The sequence below is a fragment of the Alexandromys fortis genome, unplaced genomic scaffold (genome assembly GCF_014885135.2).
Source record: "Alexandromys fortis isolate MF-2015 unplaced genomic scaffold, M_Fortis_MF-2015_v1.1 scaffold_21, whole genome shotgun sequence".
In the NCBI taxonomy this organism is placed as follows: domain Eukaryota; kingdom Metazoa; phylum Chordata; class Mammalia; order Rodentia; family Cricetidae; genus Alexandromys; species Alexandromys fortis.
Window position 1 is genome coordinate 1,190,902 of NW_026067905.1, and position 14,546 is coordinate 1,205,447.

Genomic DNA, 14,546 nt, shown 5'->3' on the forward strand with positions numbered 1-14,546 from the left:
TAGCTAAGCAAGAGGTAGGTGTGGCTGAATGGGTGTCTCTCTGAGTATGTATATATAACTATGTGTGTGTGTTTAACATTATTTTTAATAATTCTGGAGAAACCTCCCCAGAATCACCCCTAGAATCTTCTGGAGTACTCTATTACCTTTAAGAGGTTGGGGACTATTAAATTCTACTTCTTGAAATTAAGGCCTTCAGCTCTGGGCCTGTTCCATTATTTAACATATTTGACCTTTAACTTTCAGACAGAAGGGATTTGGGTTATGAAGGGCATAGTCAATAGAAAACACTGAATTGACTTCAGTGCATCTGGCAAGAGATGACACCCCTCTCTACCAACAATTAGGCCAATGCTTTAAATGTGTATATGTATGCATGCATGGCAATTCATATATGAGAGAGAGAAGGAAAGAGAGACACAGAGAGAGACAGAGACAAAAGTAAGATTGCTGATTCACGGGGAAAAGGATGCAGAGACTACACATGAGCACCCAGGCAGGAATTCTCAGTTTACTCAACTGCAACTGGAGAACTGCTTTGGTTCTCAAGTCCCTGAGCAAGAATGGCTGCGATTTGATTTCAATCACACTTCAGTAAGAATTATGTCAGGTGAAGAGTAAGTCATCCCACCAGAAATAAAGCTTGTACCTGAAAGCCCTTGTCACGGAAGATGACCCCTGGACCTGTGTGCTCACCACTATTAAATGCTCTACAAAAGTATATCAAAATTGTGTGCCTAAACTAGATTGCTCACTTTTATGACTTTGCCAAAGGGAGGGAGCAGATGGAGGGCCTTCTCAGCCCGTAAGAGTTCTGACTGCCCCTGCAGAGGACCTGAGTTCAGTTTCCGACACACATGTCCTTGAGCACAGCTGCCTGTCAGTCCAGGTCCAGGTGAGCTGGCGTCCTCATCTGCACTCCATGGATGCTGCATGCAAGTGGGACTATATACCTACAAATAATTAGGAAATACATCTTTTTTAAAAAAAATATTTATTTATTTATTTATTATGTATACAATATTCTGTCTGTGTGTATGCCTGCAGGCCAGAAGAGGGCACCAGACCCCATTACAGATGGTTGTGAGTCACCATGTGGTTGCTGGGAATTGAACTCAGGACCTCTAGGAAGAGAGGCAATGCTCTTAAGCTCTGAGCCATCTCTCCAGCCCCAGTAATACTACTTTTAAAAATGATCCTGGTGAGTTTTGTTTTCTGCTTTCTNATTCTGTCTGTGTGTATGCCTGCAGGCCAGAAGAGGGCACCAGACCCCATTACAGATGGTTGTGAGCCACCATGTGGTTGCCGGGAATTGAACTCAGGACCTTTGGAAGAGCAAGCAATGCTCTTAAGCTCTAAGCCATCTCTCCAGCCCCTAGGAAATACATCTTAATAAAGGCAGAGAATTAATTCTCAAAAGGAAGATGTTCAGGTAGTGCCAATCTACAGTTTAAATTTCCGTATCAACTTTGTTGAATTTTTGCTGGCAGACCCTCGTCAGGAGAGATCTAATGAGAAAAACAGTCACCAGTGCACTGAGGGCCTTCACCTTATGAGCTCTAGTATCTGAGCTTGCACTTGCTAATCTGGGTGCCCCGTGGCAGAGTCTGATCACCTTGACTTAGTTGCGTACGATCATGAGGAGTAGACTTCTCTGTACACACGGATGAACTTTCTGAGTTCCTAAAGCTAGGGAGAGATCAGATATCCTAGAGTTTTCTTTGAAACCACAAACTTCTGAAGTCCAGAGGGTGTATAACTAAGTGTGAGGCCACAGGGTTTATTCTCAGCCCAATATAGTTCCTGTTTGATAAGTGGGGGGGGGTCTCAAATTTGTAGACATCCCTCATACACCCAGGCACACACACACACACACACACACACACATGTGCATGCACACAAACACAAGAATATGAATAGTGTTTGCCTTACTCTTGGCCTTACTGTGCCATTTGACATTTGACATTTTCACGTACCTCCCAGAGATGAATGATTGACGCGTGCACATGAATGGAACCGTTCTTCATACTTTCTAACCTTTCTCGTTGCAACAAGGAAGGAATGCACTTCTGCTTCCTTGTTTGGGTTTTCTCTCTGTTGCTGACATTTGTAGTTTCTTCTTCCTTTAACGCAGAGGAACAGGCATATTGAAGTGAGTTATAATATTGTATGCACTTGAGTAACAGCCAAAGCCCTTGACTCTCACTTGTTAAGCCACAAAAGAGGAATTACATTTTATGGTTGCTCATCTGACCACGACTTTCAGTCTCACTGATGTGTTCAAAACATTCCTGGTTTTGCTTTTCAGTTGAAAATGTTAAGATTCAACCAGCAAGGCAGAGTTGTCCAAGAGTAATGGTGTAATAGCCAAATATAGTTCGTGCTTCTTCTAGCTTCTGTGTAACTAGATTTCCTCCAGGTTCCTGTCACTTTCAAATGTATGTTTCATGCCATTAACAGTAAACACTAAGTGATGGGACTTCAGAGAAAACTGTGTTCACGGAATTCTGGATTTCTCTGTACAGTAATAGAAAGAAAAAATGGAATAGAGAAAAAATGTAACTGAAATAAAAACTAAGAGAAAATAATGATTTTTTTCCAGTGCAAAGGACATATTGGGAAGGGTCTTAGCCTCAGGCAGCTCAGCAGACAGGAAGCAAGGGGTTGTTGTCTTACAATGCAGTTGCAAGAACGGAATGGCTTCAAGATAACAGAAAGGAAGTGTGTTGCCTTGTCATCGTTAGATTAGGATGAAAAAGTGCTAGATGTACCATGAACATGGATATTGAGGCTGTTGCAGGGAAGACTCCAAGCTGGTGCCTGTATTCTCATGTGGATCTTGGCGGTCTTGAAGACCCCAGGTTCCTGCCCTCTCCAGGAAGTACCCTCCTGGGTGCCTGAATTTGATGAAGTAAACACCTACACATCACTCTGTCACCTCTCTTTCGATTTATATTCTCAAGGTGAGTTCTAATTTAGCTCTTCTGTCAAGATGGTGCAGCAATGGTGTGAATGTCACCCTGAAGTTGACCGGTGGACATGGTTACCATACACTGCACCTTAGCAAGAGTTAGTGTTAGCTTCAGGTCCCCACAATGATTCCCAAAAGAGGCAACAGTAACTTAGATTTATTATCCTTCGTGTTTTAGTTCAGTCTCTCTCCTGCCCTCCCTCTGTCCCTCTCTCCTTCCTTGTGCTATTGATGCCCATGGAAAATGTTGGGGAGTGGCAGAAGGTGCCTTAACTTTTCCTGGCTTGGCTCTCCTCTTACATACTCCCTTCATGTGTCTGTTGCTTTGTAGATGTTTCTATGTCTGTGCAACTTGTACCTTTATCGTCAGCAAGGACCCTTTTAAATGTAGCAAAAATGGGACTGTTTTATAGAAATTCCTGATAGTGCATAGGCCTTGGAGAAGTCTGATAATGGTGTGTAAATATCCTTTGCTCAGTTGTGGAACTTTTCTAAAGGCTTTTAGGTGATACCTACAGAAAATTCCTAGCGTTAAGAATGTTTTTCCAGAAAGCTCCAGCATTCGTGGAAGCAATGATCCAACCTGTTGCTGTCTTCCATTCTGTCTTCACTATGGCAGTCTTCTCTCTCCAGTTAGGGTGACTGATGGCGCACCAGAGAGACACTACCTATGAGAAGGGGAGAGCAAGGACACACAGCACACTATTCTAAAGCCTGCTTCATCTTCAAAGATTCTATATTATTAGACTTATAGTTATCGCGCAGCATAGTTTGATCTGCAAAATATTGGGGAAAAATTTTTACCTTTAGCCTCTATCATTGCTCATTCTAGACTATTCCACATGTATGCAAGTGGTTTTATCGGTGTATATTTTCAGAGGTTGGGTAAGAACAAAAATAAGAAATTTTAAATATTCTTTCTCACCTACTGCCTATTGGTCCATGATAATTCTGGGAAAGACTTTTAGATCAGACTATAAAACTGAAGTTACCTTTGAAGTGTTTACAGAGTGTCTTCCTCCTATTAAAGACACCTTTGATAGACAGGAAGTGTGGGAACCCAATGCTCTTCATTTCTCTTCTTTTTAAGAATTTTATATAAAAATGTAGCAGGTCAGAAAAGCAGTTTAACCGGTACTTTTTTACGGTGTGACTTGAAAACAGTGGTGCCTATCTGGTGGCTGAGATGAGCGGTGATGTCCCGAGAGGGGTCACTGGGAAAATACCTTTTCTGTGGTGTGTTCATGAACCGTGCTGGCGGTGAGAAGGCGAACCAAGTCTCAGTTTCTCTACCTCCTTTTTTTGGAGAAGATTTGGAAATGTACCCTGTGAATAAAATGGTTTTTTTTTTCTCAATGCAGTTTGTGGAGTCCTCTGTGAAGTGTGCTCACTATTTCCTTCTCACTTCTCTGTGTGCTTTCTATCAACCTTGACTGCCCTGCTCGACTCTTTCCAAATGGGCTGGTGAGACGGCTCCGTGGGTAAGGGAGCTTGCTGCCACCCCTGACGACCTGAGCCTGACCGCGGGGGTCTGCATGGTGAGTGACGGCTCCTGAAAACTTCCTCCAACCTCCACGTGTGTGCTGTGACACACATGCCCACACAGGTGCACATACACACAACATAATAAATAAAACCTAATACAAAAGATAAAGGAAAAATACACACACAGAGTAGTTGTGCAAATAGCAATGCCACATGGGGCTGGTGGGATGGCTCAGTGGCTGGAGAGGTTTGCTACATGAAGACTTCAGTTTGATTCTTGGAAGCCACATGGTAAAAGGAAAGCTGTCTTTTGACTTCCACACGTATACCATGTGAATAAATATAAAAGTAAATAATACATAATTGTAAAACAAATGAACTAATGTGATTTTAAAGTTTTTTTTTTAACTTTTATTTTACGTGTATGGTGTTTGCCTGTATGTGTGTCTGTGCGTGCACCACGCAGGTGCAGTGCCTGAGGAGGGCGGAAGAGGGCGTCAGACCCTCTGGGACTGGAGTTATGGGTGGTTGTGAGCCACCAAGTGGGTGCTGGCACTGAACTCTTGTCCTCTGCAGAGTGCCAGTGTTCATAACCACTGAGCCATTTATTGAGACTGAAAAAAAAAAGATTAGCACTGCCTAGTCTATGAAAGAATTCACTTTAGGCAGAGGAGTGGGAAGGCATGCATCTGCATGGCATGACTAAGACACACGAGCCTCTTTTCCCGGCAGCGAAACTGTTCATCTTTGCAGAGAGTCCATTTCAGTATGCGTGTCGAGACACTCTCACTAGCTGATAACACGGGAACACAGGGAAAGACATTGAGACTCCGGTGTTCTAAGAGGGTGGCTTTCAGAGGCCACATAACACTCCTGTGAATCATTTAAGTGATTGCTTTGTACTCCCAGTCCCTAGGGCTCTGCATCCCGATTCTCAGACATTTCCTCAGAGGAAGTGACATCCTTCATTTTCACGGTAGCCTTTTAGGCTCTATCTGCTTTAAGAAAAATGAGTCTATGAATTAGTGGAGATGAGGCATGGTGTTTAGTAAATCACTTCATGGGGTAAGAAGCCTCGTCATATAAACGTGGGTTACCCTAACTGTGTGAGGAAAACGTATTTACCTTTGGTAACCAACTCGTTAGGTCGCACAATCATCTAAATTTTACCCAATCCAGCTGTTCCATTTTGCCAGCGCCCAATGCCATGGATGTATGCTCAGGAGTTCCCCCAAGCCAGGAAGCAGGATAATTACAAATCATGGGCTATTGAGATCATAGAGGAACTAAAGGAGGGTGATCAAATCCAGTTCTAATTCATAGTATGGAGTCTTTGGAGCTTTTGAAGCATGCAGACAGCCTGGTTATTCTCGTTTGTGCCACAAGAATCATGGTTTCTGGGCACAAACTGGGAAGGGGGAGAACTATCCTCAATATTGGGAAGAAGTTAAGATTTTATTTTTATTACTTTTTATTTATATATAGTGTATCTAGCACATGTGTTTAGTGTTCCTGGGGACCTGAAGATGTTGGTTTCTCTGGAACTGGAGTTACAAGTGGTTGTGTGTCACCCGACGTGGATGCTGGGGATTGAACTCAGGTTGTCCGGAAAAGTAACGAATGTTCTTAACAACAGAATCATCTCTCCAACCCATATACTGGGAACATTTTTCATGATAAACAGTGAAATGAAAAGTTGAATTAAAAGACAATTAAGAGCTTATTGGTGTCAAACTAGACGTCAGTCAAGACTATTCTGATGTTTGCATGCGGGGAGCAGACAGACACTAAAGCCTGGACATGGGGACTCTTGACATCAGCTTCTTCCCTGGTGGCTGTCTGGGGACTGACTCTACTCCAGAGGTGACTCTCATCTGAGCTTTTGCTGGCTGGGCACTAGAAGCAGGGTATCCTTGACCCCGTCCGTGATTCCAGGCATAACCTCTGTACCTGATACCCTAACCACGTGGTAGAGAAGGAGAGAGAGAGAGAGAGAGAGAGAGAGAGAGAGAGAGAGAGAGAGAGGTGAGATTATCACAGGCATCCTGGCCACGCTGTTTTGTTGGAAGCTTTTGACAAAGATGAAGGCTGAGATGATGACATCGGTCCCTAGAGCAGTCTGGAGTTGCTCACAATGCTCTTCTCCACAGAGCACACAGTCTCCATCTAACCTAAGCAGACATTTATCCTGAGTCCTCCTTTTCTATCCTCATTGTTTTCTGCTAACATCAGCATCTATGAACTCAATGGTATTTACCATGTTAATATTATGTACTGCATACACTATCTGTCTTAGTTAGCTTTCTATTGCTGTGAAGAGACACCATGATCACGCCAACTCCTACAAAGAAAAACTTTTGATTGGGTGGCTTAGAGTTCAGTGGTTCATTAAGTTTGATATCCTCATGGTGGGACATGGCAGCATGCAGGCAGATGGGTGCTGGAGAGGCACCTGAGAGTTCGATATTTTGCACAGGCAACAGAAAGTAAACTGAGACACTGGGCATGGTTTGAGTATATATGAGACCTCAAAACCCGCCTCCTCAGTGACACGCTTCCTCCAACAAGGTCACACCTATTCCAACAATGTCACATCTCCTAACAGTGCCACTCCCTAAGAGATTACGGGGGCCAATTATATTCAAACTACCACATTCCACTCCCTGGCCACCGCAAGTTTATAATTATATCATAATGAAAAATGCATTCAGTCCAACTTCAAAGTCCTCACAGTCTATCCCAATCTCAACAATGATTTAAAGTCCAAAGTTCAAAGTCTCTTCTGAGATTCATGCAATCTATTAACTGGAATTCCCTATAGATGAAAAAAAAAAACCAGATCACATACTTCCACTATATAAAGGCACAGGATACACATTACCATTCCAAACCATAGGGACGGGAGCACAGTGAGGAAACACTGGACCAAAGCAAGACTGAAAACCAGCTGGGCAAACTCCAGACTCTGCGTCTCCATGTCTGATGTCAGAACACTCTTCAGATCTCCAACTCCTGTCAGCTTTGTTGACTGCACACACTTTTTTCTCTTGGGCTGGTTCCACTCCCTGTTAGCAGCTCTCCTTGGCAGGTATCCCACAACTCTGGCATCTCCAACATCTCGGGGTCTTCAAGGAAATCTAGGCTTCAATTTCACAACTTCACACAATGGCCTCTCTAGGCCTCCATTCAGGGACACCCCTAACACATATCTGACCTCAGCAGTTTCCTTAGTGGTGTGAGAAAAGTCCATAGCCCCTTTCTTCTATCCTTAACTCCAGAACCATGTGACTGAAGCTGCCAAATTCTGCAGCTTACTCGGGCTGGAAGTGGCCCTTTATTCAATTACGTATATCTTCACCAACTTTCTGTTTTTGATGGTTTCTTTCACTCTCCTAAGCTTGGCTGTCTTGAAGCCGGATCTGTAGACAAGGCTGGCCTCAAACTCAGAGATCCACCAGTCTCTGCCTTCCCAGTGCTGGGATTAAAGGTGTGCCCCGCTGCACCCAGCTCTAAGCTTTTCTTCAGTTCCTTTTCACAAATTGGAAACTTAGCTGGGTGGGATCTTGCGCTGACGTCACCTCTTCCTTTATTACATTTCTTAATCTGTTGATCTTGAACATAGGACTTTAGCTCCATTCCACTTTCTGACGTACGTTTTGTATTTTTCCTTGCTCAGCTTGCTCCTTTTCATTACAAATCTGTAGAAGAGTAAACAGTAATAACCACATGACAGCGTCTATACAAGGCTGTTTTGAGATTTCCTCTGCCAACAGAATTAATCCAAATCTCTTCACCTTAGCCTCAGGCAGACTCTTTGGACAATGGCAGACACTTTCTTCACCAAACTGTCACAAGAAATATCTCTAGGCAACACACTAAACTTCTTCCAAAATTACATTCAAATCACTACACTATCCTTCTGACCAAGGAACACTCGTTAAATAGAAAGAATGATAGCAGAGAGCTCAACACAGTGGGACCGGCTAGTGTTATTCTTAACCATGCATCTAGAAGACACATCTTTATTTATTAACCATTTGTCCATTTGTGTTTATTTTCTGTTTGTTCCTTTGTTTTTAGTGCTATAGAGCATTTTAATGGAGTTGTTTACTCTCTTGATATTTAACATGTAACATTTTATATTTGCACCTGGAAGACCTCTGTGCAATCACATTTTAAAGTTTGAATGCAGGGCTGGAGAGATGGCTCAGCCGTTAAAGGCTAGGCTCACAACCATAAATATAAAGTTTGAACGCAGCCAGGTATGGTGGCACATGTCTGTGACACCAGCACTTCAGAGACAGAGGCAAGAGGATCACTCCGAGTTTATTGTAGATCTGGTCTGCATCATGCCAGGCAAGCCGGATCAATACAGAAAGACCTCTTTTAAGTGAAGTAAAAAAATAAAATAGGAGCTGGTTGTTAAGTGACAGATGTATTGCTTTTCTGGGCTTAGCAATCCCCACTTCCAGGATGCTAGATCTTTGAGATACTATATCTACGAGAACATTTTCTTTGCCTCTCCTTAGACTAACATGAGGACCTGGGAGGTTCTTGACCAGGGATTTTGCTCTAGGGCTCAAATCAGTGTTCCAACCTGAAGATCACTTTGGCATTGGCCAGGCCTGGTAAGGTACCAATACTTTTGATGAGTGTTTCCTTTTCCTTTAGCATTTAATGTGCATGAGGAAAGACCATGGTGCTAGAGGAAAAACTATCCCAGTTACCTGACATTTATAGGCAAAAACAGTTTTGGAAGGAGTCTCATTTTTTTAAAGAAAAATATCATGTTGTGGTTTTAGGTAGATTAAATGCAAAAAGATAATTTCTGTTCATCATCAATCAGGCATTTTTTCATAGTGATATGCTGATTTGTTTATAGTTGCTCATAACTGTGTTCTTTTTAATACATTTACCATTATCAATATGATTTTGAGGAATCTCTGTCTAAATTTTACCATTTTTCTGAACTAGTCACCTACCACTAAAGGAAGAGCTCTCTCAAAGATTATCAAGAAGGCACTGACACCTAGGCTGGGGGATGATGGTTCAGTCAGAGAAGTTTTTGCCTTGCATGCACAAGGACCCCAGTTTGATCTCTAGCACTCAGAAAAACTCGGGGCACCATGCTCTGTGCCTGTAATCACTAGGGAGGAACGACAAGAGGCTCCCCGGAGTAGCCTTCCTGCTTAGCTTGATGGTGAGCTCCAAGGCCAATATAGAACAGGTGTCAGAGGAGCCGGATGGTGTTCCTGAAGATGACACCTGAAGTTGTCATTTGACCTCCACAGACATGTGCACATATGTGTGTGCTCTCCTGCACACACACACACACACACACACACACACACACACACACGTACCCAAAGCCACAGCCACATATATACACACTTAAAAGGAAGGCACTGGCAAATGAGCATCTTGGTGGTCTTTCACAGTGAGTGCATAGGCTCCACCATCTATTGCTGCTTGACTTAAAAGCATTTATTTGGTGGGGCTGGCACACCTCTTTCCACCTTGAGTGGCATTGCTGAGCCCACAACAAACTGTGTTTCTGAGCAAATCTCTCTATAAACACCCAGCTCCCCAGACTCTGCCACTGTCTTCCCTTCTTCTTGGGTATTGTTGACAACTTGATTGTTTCTCTGTGTAGTATGGAAACATGTTCTGCAAAACATCACAAATTTGCACTAATTTATGTCCTGTTATGTGATCTGCCTGCCTCCTTTTAAGGATAATGGCCCATGACTTTATACATGCACATATGAAATGGTTAATATTTGAAGATACTGAAATGGCCTAAAATTCAACCACAACCAAGCCATGATACAAACAAATGCCCACAGCTCAACTGATGTGCACCAGAGAAGCTTGTAACCAAGTTTCCAAGTGAGTGTAGGAAATGACCATTATCCCACAATTGCCACACAGCTAAAGTATAAGAAATGAGGCGGCAACAGCAGGATGCAATTTGCTCTCGGAAATGTCAAAACATGAAAAGTGTCTACTTCAGAATCAATAGGATGCTTTTATTCCCCATTACTGGAGAAAAGGAAAAACGTTTATGAGGAGGCTTTGGCACACGAGAGAGCTGCCATCAAGGAAATGAAAGCGCCATGCCTGCTGCTGTCCCTTCCTCTCCCCGTGAGTCTTAGCGACGGGAGAGAAAAGGATCTCGACTCAAAGGATTGAGTCAGACGTAGCTCCCTCGACAATCTGCTCAAATTCTCATGAACTTGAGCTTCAGTAGACATTAGTTGGACACTAGGGGGCTCTAACACACAAGGTGTTATGAAAATATCCGACGCCTATTTGCTTCTTTGCTTTTAAAATTCATGCCCTGGATGAGTATCTATGCAGCACTGCCTCTCTGGGGAATGGAAGGATGACTGGTCTCTGAAGGTGGCCGTGAAGAGATCCCAGTGGGGTGGGGAAGATCAAGCATCACTGCAAGTGAAAACACGGAGACAAGTTAGGAAAGATGACTGAAGAGGGCTGAACGTGATGGTGTGTGGCTGCTCATTTCAGCACCCAGGATGCCGAGACAAGAGAACTGAGGACTGTGAGCTTGATGCTAGGCTGTGCAAAAGAACACACACACACACACACACACACACACACACACACACACACACACACACGTTTAAGATTCCTTGTCTAGCTCATCAGGTCAAGTTTCTTTAGCTGGGGGCGGGGGTGGAATCTGCTCAATAAAGGCGCCAGGTCCTGCATGCCAGGGTATCTCCCTGACTGGGGTGTGGGCAGGGTAATAAGAGGCACTGCCTCTTGCAAACATCCTTGAGGAAGGATCCACAGGCATCTGTGTCCAAAGACCCAAATCATGCTGACTCAGTGTGACTACATGACAACCAGCCCTCATGGAACCCTGGCCCGATCCAATAACCACAAGGCCTGCAGAGCAGCCATTCCTAGCTAAGCCCCTTGGCAGCGGGTGTGGATCAAAACACACTAAAGCCAACCTTTCAAAGTGGAGAGAAATGGCCACAGTTGAGGTGTCAAACAGCTTACTGAACACCATCCTCTGAATCAACAGCTAAGGAGGAAATGAAGGCCTGGGAGAAAGGCCAGCCAGGCTGTGCTTTTGGAAACAGTACATTGCTATAGTTTGGAGAAAATGGTATTATAAAAGGGGAGGTTGCAGGGGAGAAGAAAGTGGTCAACGATGAGGAAAGATGAAATGAAGGGACAAACAGGAAGAGGAGAAGCAGAAGAAGTAATCAGGAAAACCAAAACAAAAGCACCACCAGCAGGGTGTGGGGGCATATGCCTGTAATCTTAAGAATTTGTGAGGTGGAGGCAGGGGGATCAGCAGTTTGAGGACAGCCTTGGTTACATCATGAGACCCTTTACCTGAAAAGCAAAAAAAAAAAAAAAAAAAAAAAAAAAAAAAAAAAAAAAAAAAAAAAAAAAAAGAAAGAAAGAAAAGAAAAAGACCACACACAATTATTGTGTGTTTCCAATAGCTTTTCTGTGAGTTAGAAAACTACAAACCAAATTTCTAATTAAAGAGACTTACAGAAATTTGTAGGGCATCTCTCAGATCATTTCAATTATAGTTTATTTCAAAGACCTCACTGTACTGAACTCTCTCTCTCTCTCTCTGGATTGTTGGGTTCTAAGTATTTACATATTTTAACAACTTCATGCAGTATAACTGGTATGTAATAGATCACACATATTTAGCACGTACAGTTGACGTCCATGCCTGCCCATGAACCCTCTACAATCAACATGAGTCAATCAATAAGACCAGGTTTCTCGTGCTCCTATCATTGTTCCAGGTTGACAACCCTTACCCTGCCCACCCCCAGACACAACTGACCTGTGCCCTTTCATCATACAGATTTTGTAATTCCATATAAATAAATAAAATCATGTCAGGCATAAGCTCTGTTGTCTGGCATTTTTTCACCCAGCAACATGGTTTTGAGGATGCTGCCCATGGGAGAAGGTGCCAGTGTGAAGTCCTTTCCATTGTGGGACTGATCCCATCAGGTGGACGTGCCATACACTGTCCACCACGTGCTGGTTCCTAGGGGTTTTCCTTGTTTTTGGCTACTACACATCAAAGGGCTGTGGTGTATATGAAAGCTGGCTTCCTCTGGTGAGCACCCAGCGTGGAACGGCTGCAGGGAAATGTTTGGTCTTCCAGATGCAACTACACTGTTGAAAAGTGTGTTACTTTACCTGACCAGTAGCAGCTATTGGAACAGTAGTTTCTCCATATTTCCAGCAAAACTCGTGATCTTTTTAATTCTTCTCAATTAAGTTTAGTCATTTAATCTTGACTGCTTATGTAAAAGTAGTCTTGTCTGGTATCCAATGTCTTAAACCGTTACTTCTTATATTTTGTACACACATATTGTACTTATTTTTGAGAGAGGGTGTCTTGTTTCTATCCTATTTATTTTTGAGACAGGGTGACTCATATCCCAGGGTTTCCTCTAACTTTCTACGTAGCCAAGGATGACTGTGAATTTCTGATCCTCCTGCCTCCACTTCCTGAGTATTGGGCACTACCGCACATGGTTTCTGAAATGCTGGGGATTGACCCCAGGGGTGCACTCTACCAACTCAACCCTCTTTCTGTTGTTTCTGTTTCCCACCACCTCCGTGAACCGAGAACTCTTTCCACTCTCTCCATACGAGCGTACCTTTCTGCCTACAGCAGACAGCTAGCATGTGGCTCGCTCCCAGTGTTCTGGACAACAGGTGGAGGAGCATTTTCCAGCCTGGGTTTCTGAGCACCTGCGGGGCCAATAGAAAGAATAGCAAGCGGAAACTCACCTTTGGAAAACCCTTATTTCTGATCTCCTTTCCGTGTCACCCGCGCATGCGCTGCCTGTGTCTCTGTCACCCGTGCTTCTCCTTAGGATCCCTTCAACCACGTACTAACGTAATCTCTTCCGGGGTCATGCTACCTCCTCATTATTCCGGAAGTCTATCACTTACTAACATTTTCTTTTCAGGGGCATACACCGTACCGAAACGATGGGAGGAAGATAAGAAGCTGCTTTCCCAGAGTTGGCTCTTTCTGTGAGCTGTCTTCACGGCACGTTTTTCACCTCTTGTTTCCTTCGCTTTTTACACCTCACAGATCCTGTCACAGATTCCCCAGATCGTTTCCTGAAGTCGGGTCCTCCCTGAAGCCATGGCTCCCTTAGAAAACTCCAAGGACGTTCTAGGAAGACTGAATCGGCAATCATGGAACCTGCATGGGTCTGCCCTCAGTCCTCTGCATACATGCTGTGGTTGTTACCTTGCGTTTTTGTGGGACTCCTAACGGTGGGAGTAGGGGTATCTCTCTCTTGCCTATTCCTGGGACCCTTTTCTTCCTATTGGGTTCTCTCCAGCCTGGATATGAGGGTTTGTGCCTAGTCTTGTGTTGTGTCTTGTTATGCTGTGTTTGGTTGATGTCCTGAGAAGCCTGCTCTTTACTGAAGGGAAATGGAGGAGCAGTGGAACTCGGGGATGGGAAAGTGGGAGGGGAACTGGAGGAGTGGAGGGAGGAAAAACTTTGGTCAGGATGCTGTATGAGAGAAGAAGAAATATAAAGAAAATAGTTAAAAATAAAAACTGAAAAAAGAACAAAAGCAAAAAAAGTCTCCACTTGGTGAAATAATTAATAGCTTTCATTTAAAAATCAGAATTTTGGATTTGTTATGCAAACCTAAGATATTTTCATTTCAGACTCAGCTCCCATGAGGCAGTAAACTATGGAGCATCCTTGTTCCAAGGAGACAAACTAAACAGGCTCCTGTTTCCCACAGTCCCACCTCTCCCAGTTATCTTCCTGCAGGCAGCAGATGGCTTTTATTATTATAAAAAATATTTCTATTTGCACATAAAATATTCTGAATTTTTGGTAAAATATCATTTGTTTAGTTTTATAAAGATTCATATTTTAATTCATAGGGGCAGAAAAGAGCATTGGTTATAGGCAGTTGTGAGTCATCTCCAAGGGCTGAGTACTGAACCCTTTGTCCTTAGAAAGAACAGCAAGCATCTTATCCTAAGTCATCTTTCCAGGCCCCCTTCTCTCTCTCTCTCTCTCTCTCTCTCTCTCTCT